The 12,370-nt window shown below is 41.3% G+C and overlaps 1 protein-coding gene across 1 annotated transcript in view; it reads left to right on the top strand.

Moving 5' to 3' along the window:
• LOC138968049 (glutamate receptor 3-like) overlaps positions 1-12,370 on the top strand; it is a gene marked incomplete in the record, with an annotated part of 243,864 nt that overhangs the window by 41,411 nt on the left and 190,083 nt on the right.

The following is a 12,370-nucleotide window of genomic DNA, read 5'->3' on the forward strand; positions in this document are numbered from 1 at the left end:
TCGAACTCGCGCTGACAGCGGCCAACTGAATACAAATCCAGCGCGCTACCAACTGAGCTACATCCCCGCCAGTTTTAACTTATGCACACTCTCAGCCAAATGTGCAATCGGCACCAGTGGGTACACGCACCAGGGCCGGTTTTATTGAGTCACTTGAGAAAAAGTGACTCTATGTAATCGGTCAGTGTTAGTCTGTCCGGCCGTCCGTAGACACCACCTTAACGTTGGACTTTTCTCGGAAACTATCAAAGCGATCGGGCTCATATTTTGTTTAGTCGTGACCTCCAATGACCTCTACACTTTAACGATGGTTTCGTTGACCTTTGACCTTTTTCAAGGTCACAGGTCAGCGTCAAAGGAAAAATTAGACATTTTATATCTTTGACAAAGTTCATCGGATGTGATTGAAACTTTGTAGGATTATTCTTTACATCAAAGTATTTACATCTGTAGCCTTTTACGAACGTTATCAGAAAAACAAGGGAGATAACTAGCCTTTTCTGTTCGGCAACACACAACTTAACGTTGGGCTTTTCTCGGAAACTATAAAAGTGACCGGGCTCAAATTTTATGTGAACGTGACTCATTGTGTTGTGAATAGCAATTTCTTCCTGTCCATCTGATGCCTCATATAATATTCAGAACTGCGAAAGTGACTCGATCGAGCGTTTGCTCTTCTTGTTTTGTAAAGTGTGCATCGTAAAACTATTGGTCCTGTAATCTGAGTCTTATGTTGGTGCAATCTTCTTGGCCCTACAAACACGTTTGTTTCGTAAATCCTGGCTGAAGTTTTTACGCCGTCTTAGCCTAGACTCTGTTGTGTTCTTTTGGCCTTGTAGAATGTACAGGGGTGCCATACCTTTGCCCACATATCTCTAACCGTCTCTGTCTAGACTTCTAGATGCGCGAATGTTTTAACTCAAAACCAAGTTTTTTATCAGCCAATCAAATGTACATGATATCGCACAGTAAAATATTATGTACATATCAATCTCAATGTTAACATGTGCATATGATATAACTGTTCATTTGACTTCAAACCCAGTGTAAGGCTTCGTGTGCTTCAGATTATGTTTCAAAAGTGAATTTTTGTAGGAATAACTTTTAATAAGCTACACGAGACCCATACGCGGTAAAAGTTAATGTATACTTGAAAGTCATGCGGAAAGTAACATGTTGATGAATGCCTTTCAATTTAAATGAGATCAAGTGGACAGAATGTATGAATTTGTACACGTCGGACTTTTTGTTATGGAAGGTGATGACATTTGCCTTTTTTAACGCATCACACACCTAGCTATGAAGCGAGTTATAATGGTGTGTTGTACAGGGGAAAATATCAATGTCTTTACCTTCTTTCATTCCATCCCCATGTCATTACATTTATTCTCATCATATACAACAGTTGAACTATGAATATTTCTTAGAACACATTACCTCAAAATAGTCATTTGACGCTGAGAGCCAGCCGACGTCAGCCATATGATTCTAATGACACAGGAAATTCAACTTTGAGAATGTATCCAATACATTAGCACATGCAATGCACTAAATATAAGACACACATGCGAGGACAATTTCGAATAACAGAACTCGTTGTTTCATCTGTGTCTCATTATTTAACTAACATGCCCGAATACAAAAGGACATGTGCAACGATAAAAAAATTTCACTGATGCGCAAAATTTTCTTTCGTAAGATATATCGTTTTTTTCTGCTTTGCATGAATTGGTCACATGGAAGGACATTTCTAAGTAAAGGGCGGTCTCTGCCGGGGTGTCTGTTTTCTTGACCAAAGAATCCCTGTCATGAAAGGGACCCATTGATGTAAGCATAAGCTTGAGTATACGTATTCAAATTCTCCTTTTTTGTACATAGGGGAAAGTCGCTAAACCTGGAACAGTTAAGGAGAAACAGCCGTACCAGACAAAAAAATGGATATTGCAAAGCGTTCTTTATATTGCCACATACTAGACTCTATCAGTAAATAAACGAACCCCATAAAATAAAATAAAAGTCACGCAACTCATCAGACTGATCATAATAAAAATGTCTGCAATTGTTCAAGGTTGGACGCATGGGTGTGTAAAGTGGAACACTGTGTTGTCAAACTCGGAACACATACAAACACACCCTGACTCTCTTTCTAGCTCTGTCTGTGTCTTACACACACCCACATATACACGCACACACTCTCATTCACACACAAACAAGCACACATTGCCACACACACAAGATAAATAAATACGTCATAACATTTTGATTAAGCCATTTTATGTAAATTTCTTTTTTTCAACATCATATTTTGATTTTTACCAAGGAAATAACAAATCGGATAACAATTTAAGCCTTAAATGTAAAGCAAAAAGATAAATAAGGGCTAGGTCTAAACAGGACTGAAATACAAAACCTTAAAAAAAAAGAAGGAAAAAATAGGCAAAGAACCGATTTCGCAGACAATGTCCTTTGTCTTCTACTGTCAGCGCAGTCATCGTGTGATTACTGTGTGCACTTCTGGCACTATAACATATCCTCAGGGGAGTTGGTGCCACACATGAAGGAATACCACGAAATTTCGCAGCTTCATTTGTACCCCTTTTTTTATGACAAATAGATATACAAAGGCGACCTGCCCAATTGACTAAATGTAAAAATCATTACGCATAAAGTCTCAAAGCAAATAACTAAGAACAGATTTAAGAACTGATTTTGCAGACACACAAAAATTGCTAAGTACAGATTTCGAAGTCCTTTTGTCCGCTGCTGTCAGCGCAGTCCTCGTGTGCCCACTGTGTGCACCTCTGGCACTGTATCATGTTCTTAGGGGAGTTGGTGCCACACATGAAGCAGTACCAAGTGCTTTCCCCCGGGATAGAACGCATCGTCGAGAATGTTCTCCATTTTTCCCTCTGATCAGAAGATATTCCCAGGGCTCTTGTTTCTCTGAGCAGAAGATTTTGTAACTTCATTCTTTCCTCTTTTCTGTTGACCTGCACGCCTTTTTGCAAGTGAAATCTCCAGCTTTTGCTTGTAAGGAGAAGATTGTTTTTTTCGTGATGATCTCGTCGACGAGCTTGTGGTTGTGCGTTGCAGGACATCAGCATCAGGTAAGCTTACATTTGCTGCTGACACCAAACAATCATAATGACCAGAATCTCCATGTACAGTGTACAAAACAACGATGGGGGTGACGTTGGTAAATTTATTTCAGCTTCAAGAATGCTATTGATTAGTTCTTGTTCTATCTCTGGTGTTAATGTAGAAGGTCTTCCTGTGAACTTTACTTCTTCTTTTGCAAATGTGTTTGTTTCCTTCTAAATGCCTTTTAAGAGTTGTGACAGTAACACCATATGCTCTTGATGCGCAACGCAAACCCATATCTCCGTTTTTCACTGCCGACAAAGCGCAGCCCATTTCTTCTGGTAACCACCGCCGTTCGGGTCTCATAATACTGTCAAACAAATCAATCAATCATTCAATAAAACTTATAGAAAGGAAAAACACAACAAAACCGAAAAGAGAATTGAATACGTGAATAAAACAGCAGTGTTCTGTTTATTGTTTGATGAGGGTAAGATGGAACAGAATGCGGCAAAGCTGGAACACTGTTCCATGTTTGCCTCTCTGATGTGTTCCATCATTGCCGCATGGCACCTGCATGGATTTCGCGTTTTTCTGTTGGATACACGTGACGTTTCAAATCTTTTTTTGCGTTCAAGTTATTGCAAATCTATGAAGGTTTATCACAGCAATCAACATTTTACGTGAACGTATATAGATAAAGAGTAATAATACAAATTATAGACGGTAGAAATAAGAAGAAGAAGGAAGAAAAGTTTAAAAAACGTACAATTGTTTTTGTTTTGCCGCGGTAGTCATTTGGTTTGCTGGAATAATATCAAGGAATGTCACTAGACATTTCTGCAAAACAATTGTTCCCCGTTGATCGCATATTGAGGTGTTCCAAGTTGGCCGACTATTCCGGGATTGGCGACTTTCCCTTATTACATTTGAAGTTTTGTATGAATAAAGAACACCTTCAAATGTGTGTGGTTCTCAAGTCGTTCTCCTATATCTTAACACCCTGAGTTCTCGGGACAAGAAACAACAACAAACAACCAGTGTTCAACCAACACTGCAGAAGAAGACAATTTAGGTTCACACCCTCTTGTCAAAGCCATTAGGGGCATTTGAAAGAACCAATGTTACACTCCGTCGTGATATAACCTTCGTGGTTAAAAACGACGTTAAACACCAAATAAAGAAGAATGTTACACTAGCTAGATTTAGAGACAAGAACAAAGCCCACCATTTTGTCTTCTCCACCTCATTTTCTCTTGCCCGCTGGGATGCGCGCGCACAACGGAACTCAACAGTGCGTGTTAAAAAGTTTCGCGGTTTAGTCTGACGCCAGCAGAGAAGTTCTGTTCGCAGAAGAAGCGCGATGTGCGATGTGTGTTATGTGCGATTAATTTATACAATGTATAACTGTTCAAAGTGAGACAGTTCACAAATTAAGGTCTGCCCTATAAGTATAGGTTACAACACGAGTGGTTTTTTATATGGCTTGTATTTCAGTCAAGACCCAGCGGATGAATATCATCGGGAGACACGAGCCTCTGGCGAGTGTCTCTCGATTGATATTCCCGCTGGGTCTTGACTGAAATACAAGCCATATAAAAAACCACGAGTGTTGTAATCTGTATATCCCATTCTACCATCAAACACAAAGTGTAGACTACTAGCGGCACTGTTGCGATCTGTGCAGGGTAAAACTGTTGCCAGCGAGACTTAGCCCTTTTGCAACCTTAAACTAAGTGACCGTCGCTGAAAAAATAAAACGAATGAGTGCATCGATAAGTACGCGGTAACACTACTTTCAGACCATTTAAAAGCTTTAAGTAAAGGTTCATAAGTTGCAAGAAAGTAATGAAGTCGAATAGAAATTAATTTAGTTGAAGCGCACAATTCTTTTGTTTTGCGTTTCAGGTCGGCAGAACGGGCGAAACGGGTTTGGGACCCATTTGGCTTACTCGATTCAGAATTGATTCCACGTTGTTTTTCTCGAACGTGTGTAATTAGGCTTATTGACAGAGAAGCAAATCTTAGGGAACAAATATGTAGGTTTAGATTTAACCATTTGCTCCCTATTTGAAATGTATCTACGTGATTTGCGAGTGTGTTTGCATGGATGAACTTAAACTGGTATGGGTGAGAGGAAAACGCGACCGACACGTCTGTCACCGCCGATTGATTGCATTTTGAAGGAATATGACTGGATTACGGAAAAATATGTGGACTTACTGCAGAGCCAGGCAAAAGAGTAGACTTGCTCGCAAAACACGTGAAACAGCCGATGTTTGATAGCTGAAGGCGCACACCGGCAAAACACACTACCGACAGATTCTCAAAAGTCGTCTGCTAACGATGCAAGGGGAGGGTACTCGTGTTTTTGTTTTGGTTCGCTAGCATCTGGTTATCTTGTAAGTTGAATGTTCGTTTTTTTCGACCTGCATTGCTTTCATAATGAAAGAAACTTTTGCTTATTGCATCTCATACATCAGACCAGTTCTGAGATTCATTTTTGCGTGCAACTGATATGGTTTTCTGAGCCGTGCAATACGATTTTAGAACTTCATACAAATGTGTCACATTGTTCGGCGCGAGCGAGGTCAAAGGTCGGGAGGAAAGTAGTCCTTTGCCCAAATCGGAATCTGCACTATCATATATTTTTTGGAGTCCATGATGTATTTATTGAGCTATAAAAATACAACATATATACCCATACTGAAGTAACAGAGACAAAGAAGGGAGGTCATGGGATATATATAAGTATTCTATTGATATTAGGGAAGAAATATAACTCTAAAGTCGTGAAGCGGCAACCGGCTACGGGCCGCCATCTTTGATTTTCCCAAGTGCAACCTAGGCAAATGTATGCTACAGAAATGCAGTGAAGGATCGACTTTAGCGTTCACTCCAGACCTTAAAGTAGGAAGATATGAACAGTTAAAATTACGATCAGGTAACCTATATCCAATAGATTAAAGTTTTCCATACATAAATAACCAAAACATGATTACAAAGTCAACGAAAGTAGATTCGTAGAATCGCCCAATTCAACGAAAGTCGTTTGTGTTTTTGGTGTGAACTTCGTTTCACCGCCAACCGGAAATGACGTGTACGCAACATTTGCGATGTAGCGCTTCCTTATATGGCACACAAAGCCTGTACTAAATAAATAAGCCTATTGGCTAAAGGCGGTCCCATCGCGTCAAGTGTCTTGAAACGAACTGGAGGCTGTGGCTGGCGACTCTGGCCGTTGGGTGATGTATCGTTTCCCTTTTCGCAGCACACATACAATCACAACTGCTGCAGCCAGCGTGGACACTTCGTTCTCCTCGAGCTGGCCGGATATCGACGCCAGGACTCGGTCAAAAAGGATGAGTTGGCATTTTTTGTCGCTTGAAGAATCCCGCCGTTTGACGCTAATCAGGTCTTTGATGCACAAAGTTCCGGTACCCCTGTCTCTGCTGCTCTCACGCTCTCCTCTTGAACTTGAGGTCTTCTGCTTTATTTAATTCATTTTTACATTTAGTCAAGTTTTGACTAAATGTTTTAACATAGAAGGGGAATCGAGACGAGGGTCGTTGTGTATGTGTGTGTGTATGTCTGTCTGTGCGTGTGTGTGTGTAGAGCGATTCAGACCAAACTACTGGACCGATCTTTATGAAATTTGATATGAGAGTTCCTGGAAATGATATCCCCGGATGTGTTTTTCTTTTTTTCGATAAATACCTTTGATGACGTCATATCCGGTTTTTTGTAAAAGTTGAGGCGGCACTGTCACACCCTCATTTTTCAATCAAATTGATTGCAGTTTTTGTAAAGCAATCTTCAACAAAGGCCGGACTTCGGTATTGCATTTCAGCTTGGTGGCTTAAAAATTGATTAATGACTTTGGTCATTAAAAATCTAAAAATTTTAATATATTTTTTTTATATAAAACGATCCAAATTTACGTTCATCTTATTCTACATCATTTCCTGATTCCAAAAACATATAAATATGTTATATTTGGATTAAAAACAAGCTCTGAAAATTAAAGATATAAAAATTATGATCAAAATTAAATTTCATAATCGATTTAAAAACAATTTTATCTTATTCCTTGTCGGTCCCTGATTCCAAAAACATATAGATGTGATATGTTTGGATTAAAAACAAACTCAGTACGCTAAAAAGAATAGAGATACAAAAAAGCGTGTTATCCTGCTCAGCGCGACCATTACTGCACTATTCTGGCTTGTCGATTTCACTGCCTTTGCCACGCCACGAGCGGTGGACTGACGAAACTACGAGTATGCGGTCTTGGTGAAAAAATGCAGTGCGTTCGACAGCTTGACTAAATGTTGTTATTTCGCCTTACGCGACTTGTTAATTTTTATGGTTTTGTTGGGGGGTGAAGCTGGGCAAGAAAGGGGTTGGTATGAAGGAGACATGGTGTGTGTGTGTGTGTGTGTGTGTGTGTGTGTGTGTGTGTGTGTGTGTGTGTGTGTGTGTGTGTGCGAGCGTGCGTTCGTGCGTGTATGTGTGTGTATGTGTGTGTGTGTGTGTGTGTGTGTGTGTGTGTGTGTGTGTGTGTGTGTGCGAGCGAGCGTGCGTACGTGCGTTCGTGTGTGTGTGTGTGTGTGTGTGTGTGTGTGTGTGTGTGCATGTGTGTGTGTGTGAGTGTAAAAAGAACCTGTTCCAACTTTCCTCCTGGTTCAATGTAAAAATACGCCTGTTTTCAATATCAGTAATCAGTCCAGAGTTCGAAAAGCGGATAGACAGCAATAAATCATATTATTGACAAAAATACTGCCGTCTTTCTTCGCAGTTAGTTTATTGTGGAAGGGTTAAAACGCTGCTCTTTGGCAACTTTTAGGTCTGGCTTGTCGGCGATGTTTTGTGACCTCAAGACGTCTGCGACGTTTTTTGTTCCTCGCCAAAAAGAGTGAGCAAACGAGAGGGAGAGAGAGAGAGAGAGAGAGAGAGAGAGAGAGAGAGAGAGAGAGAGAGAGAGAGAGAGAGAGAGAGAGAGAGAGAGAGAGAGAGAGAGAGTAATAGAGAGAGCGAGAGAGAGGCCGACAGACACATAAATAGAGAGATAGAGAGTGAAAGGGAAGGGACGCGTCTTTAAAGTCCAGATACGAGTTCAATATGAAACCTCCACAAATATACGTCAGCTCAACTCAACATTAAAAAGAATGAAACAAGATTGAAGAAACAAAAACTAAGACGAGCAGAAAGGAATACAAGAAATTGAAAAAAAGAATAATCAGAAAATGATCCCAAAAACACCCTTCCCAATCAGTGTTTTGAATCTTCCGAACAAACAGAATTACAGCTGTCTCTCTCTTTGCACGTCATAGGCTTCCTTTCAGACTTTGGTCTTTGTAGAAAAAATTCGGGGGTAGTTTGTGAAGAAAAGAGAGAGAGAGAGAGAGAGAGAGAGAGAGAGAGAGAGAGAGAGAGGGAGACAGACAGAGAGAGAGAGAGAGACAGAGAGAGAGAGAGACACAGAGAGAGAGAGAGAGAGAGAGAGAGAGAGAGAGAGAGAGAGAGAGAGAGAAACGGACGCAAAGTCAGATAGCTAAATCGTCCGACTCATAAAGTTTTAAATCCGTAAATCAAACAGCACAAGTATTCCAACGTGTGGAAGGTTTTCATTCGGACATTGATATGGGTCCTACAGACGGAATTCAGGCTATTTGTGACTTTCTCTTTCCCCCGGCAGATATGTTCAATTGATTCCCTCCTAATTTGGGGGGGATGCTGCGAGAAAAACTCGGTGTAAATATTCGCCCGGAGATTGATTCGCAGAGCTTAGTTCTTGCGCTGCGTTTCTTGAAATTGATTTAGTGCCAACATTACAAGTGCGAGAGTGTAACAGGCGAACGTCTGTCTTAATGAGCACGTTTATTCCAAGACTGAGTTTTTCTTGCAACTTGTCTTTCATTTGGTATGCATTTGGTTTCAGAAACGGAGGACGCCGTGAATTGTTGCACACATGTCTTTGCCAAGCGTATTCGTTTCTCTGGCTGTATGTTTCATAGTGGAGTCAAATCGCATTCAAAAAGATAGAAAATAATAACATAAATAAACAAACAAGCAGACAGACAGACATGTTGTATGCTTCTTTTTTAGTCGTGTTACCACAAAAAAAAAGTACTTCGATTTTTGTTTATTTCTTCAGGATTTGCTTTATAATGTTCCCTGCGCGCATCTGTTAACTCTTCTCTATCATCGTCGTCGTCATCATCCTCCTCTTTCATATTTTAGTCGTCAAAATCATCAGCCGTATCAGCGATGAATAGGCGCTCAGCAGAATAAAAATAATTTCACCCCCCCCCCTCCTCCTTTTCATCATCATCATCATCATCATCATCATCATCTGACATCATCATCGTCATCATCATCATCATCATAACCATCATCATCACCATCATCATCATCGTTATCGTCATCATCATCATCACCTTAGTCGTCAGAATAACCAGCAGGCGATGTGGTGAAGCAGCAACGGCAGCAGCAGTAATACTTCCTCCTCTTCCTCTATGCATCGATTTCATTTCCCTCTTCCTCCTCCACCTCCTTATCCTCCTCCGCTGCACTGCGCACACACCATTCCACAACCAAGGTCTACGACGCATGTAAGCAAGAAACTGCGTCTAGGCTATAAATCAACCAAACGCCGCTCAGTGCTCGTATATAAGCCACTCTTCGATAGAGGTTGTCGCCGAGAAATGATCTCACAACTTTTCAAGAAAATATGCAACCCTTCCCAGTGGACGCTCTCGTAATTTACTGAATAACCGCGGCTCTCGTTCACACCTCTGACCTTCCCTTTCCTTTCCACCCAATTTGCCCTGTACTGTAAGATTTGCAAGAACAGAGAGTATGGCGGAGAGAGAGAGAGAGAGAGAGAGAGAGAGAGAGAGAGAGAGAGAGAGAGACAGAGACAAAGAGAGAGAGAGAGAGACAGCCAGAGAGAGAGACAGCCAGAGAGAGAGACAGCCAGAGAGAGACAGAGATGGATAACGGGGGTGAGAGAGAGAGAGAGAGAGAGAATTGAATTGAATTGAACTTTATTTTACAAGGATTTAGATTTAAGGCTACGCCTTTTCTTACAATCTGTCCTTGGGACGCATAGACACACAATTATATAATAAAAAAATAAAAAAAAATAAAAAATAAAAAATAAAAAAAAAATAAAAAAAATTAAAAATTAAAAAGTTAAAAAGTTAACCAACAATAGGAGGTCGGAAAACGTGATAATAAAGATGACGATGATGATGATGATGACGATGAGAGAGAGAGAGAGAGAGAGAGAGAGAGAGAGAGAGAGAGAGAGAGAGAGAGAGAGAGAATTGAATTGAATTGAACTTTATTTTACAAGGATTTAGATTTAAGGCTACGCCTTTTCTTACAATCTGTCCTTGGGAGAGAGAGAGAGAGGCAGAGACAGAGAGAGAGACAGACAGACAGACAGAGAGAAAGAGAGAGACACACAGAGGGAGAGAGAGAGAGACAGCCAGAGAGAGAGACAGCCAGAGAGAGAGAGACAGCCAGAGAGAGACAGAGATGGAGAACGGGGTGAGAAAGAGACGGAGGGAGAGATACGCATTGAAGAGTCCAAGCCAATCGTTTACATATTTAATGTGCGCGGTAAGTTACATTCTCTCAAAAAATGTATTTCTGTTTTTCACGTTCGCCAGTTATACTTAGAGAAAATCTCCCAAGATGAAGTTGGCCTTTTCGGTAATGTTTCCATAGCCCCGTTCAGTTTGTCCACAGGCGGGGGTGGGGGTGGGGCTTGAAACAACAAGACACAGACAGAGATGAATGGGGATACTGACCTCCTTTCACACAGTACTCTCCACACAATTGCGTTCAACAATGTTTTATTTCTGTGTTACATTTTCATGAAATGCACATACCCCCCGCGGGTTAGGGGGAATTGAAGAATTTACCCGATGCTCCCCAGCATGTCGTAAGAGGCGTATGGAACGTTCAATGATGAACGAAACTCCACCGTTCTCTGAAACGTCGATCCATCGATCTTTGAATTGGACAAAGAAAATAAATAAAAGCCTAATAATACAGAGAGAGAGTGCATGTTTTGTACATTTTTTGTTTCTTTTACATATTGTATTAAATCGTTTCAAAATCTTCTTGGACTCTTACGATCAATGCCCATGCTTCGTCGGCATGATTCTTCACCGATCGACGAGAACAAACAAACAGAAGAAAAAAGTCTTTACCCAGCCACACGCGCGTGCTGTTTTGGTAAAGTCTTCCCTGCTGTGATCAAACGTCGGAATAAAACAAGGCCTTCCGAGGAATGAAGGACCCAGTCTGTGGGCGTGTGGTCCGAAGTGAACGAGAGATTTAGCGAATAAACTTTGTGAAATTAGAGACGGAAGCAGTGCCTTGGCTCTCGGAACTCAACGTCATGTCGGAGCCTGGTAAGCGGCGGGGATGATGGTGCTGATGGCGGTGGTGTCTGTGATAATGTTGGTTTCGCACGTACAGGACTGAGGCTGGTTAAGATGACATAGGTTGAACGTGTGGTTTAGAGGAGAGAGAGAGAGAGAGAGAGAGAGAGAGAGAGAGAGAGAGAGAGAGAGAGAGAGAGAGAGAGAGAGAGAGAGAGAGAGAGAGAGAGAGAGAGAGAGAGAGAGAGAGAGAGAGAGAGAGAGAGAGAGAGAGAGAGAGAGAGAGAAATGGCTAACAAGACCATCAGTATTCATATACTCCGTTTCCGATGGTTTTCATTGATTATCTTACTTCGAATGATTTTTTTGAACCTCCACATGTGATTGACTCAGCAATAATTAAGATACAATATACACACCCCATCCACATTGTAACTAGGCTTAAAACGACAGGAAACAATGACAAGAAGGATCCTTGCACTATGATTAACACGAGGCAAGAGGCAACCAAACCCACTCCATGCATCAAACAGCCCAGAGTACTTTTCAGCTTTCAATTTTCAGTCAGTTTGCTTCTGTCACTTGTATGTCTGTGGTTACCACCGTATCTTCTTGAAATGCTCCCACTGCACACACATGATATTTAACGGACCTTTTCGTCTCCCTCACAATGACTCCCGGGTGGGAGACAAAGTCCCGGCAAGATTACTCGGACTGCGGAATAGAGTTACGCTCGGCAAAGCTTGACTCTAAACACGTCGCGTGGAAGTAAGGGAAAGTTTCCCTTGAGACCGGAAGTGACAAATCGTGCTCGGTCCCACGGATGTGAAGCCTCGCTTTTGTTCTTCTGAGAGTGATGGTAGATCTGAGTAGAGTTTTTTCTTTCTTGT

Source organism: Littorina saxatilis, linkage group LG6 (genome assembly GCF_037325665.1).
Source record: "Littorina saxatilis isolate snail1 linkage group LG6, US_GU_Lsax_2.0, whole genome shotgun sequence".
In the NCBI taxonomy this organism is placed as follows: domain Eukaryota; kingdom Metazoa; phylum Mollusca; class Gastropoda; order Littorinimorpha; family Littorinidae; genus Littorina; species Littorina saxatilis.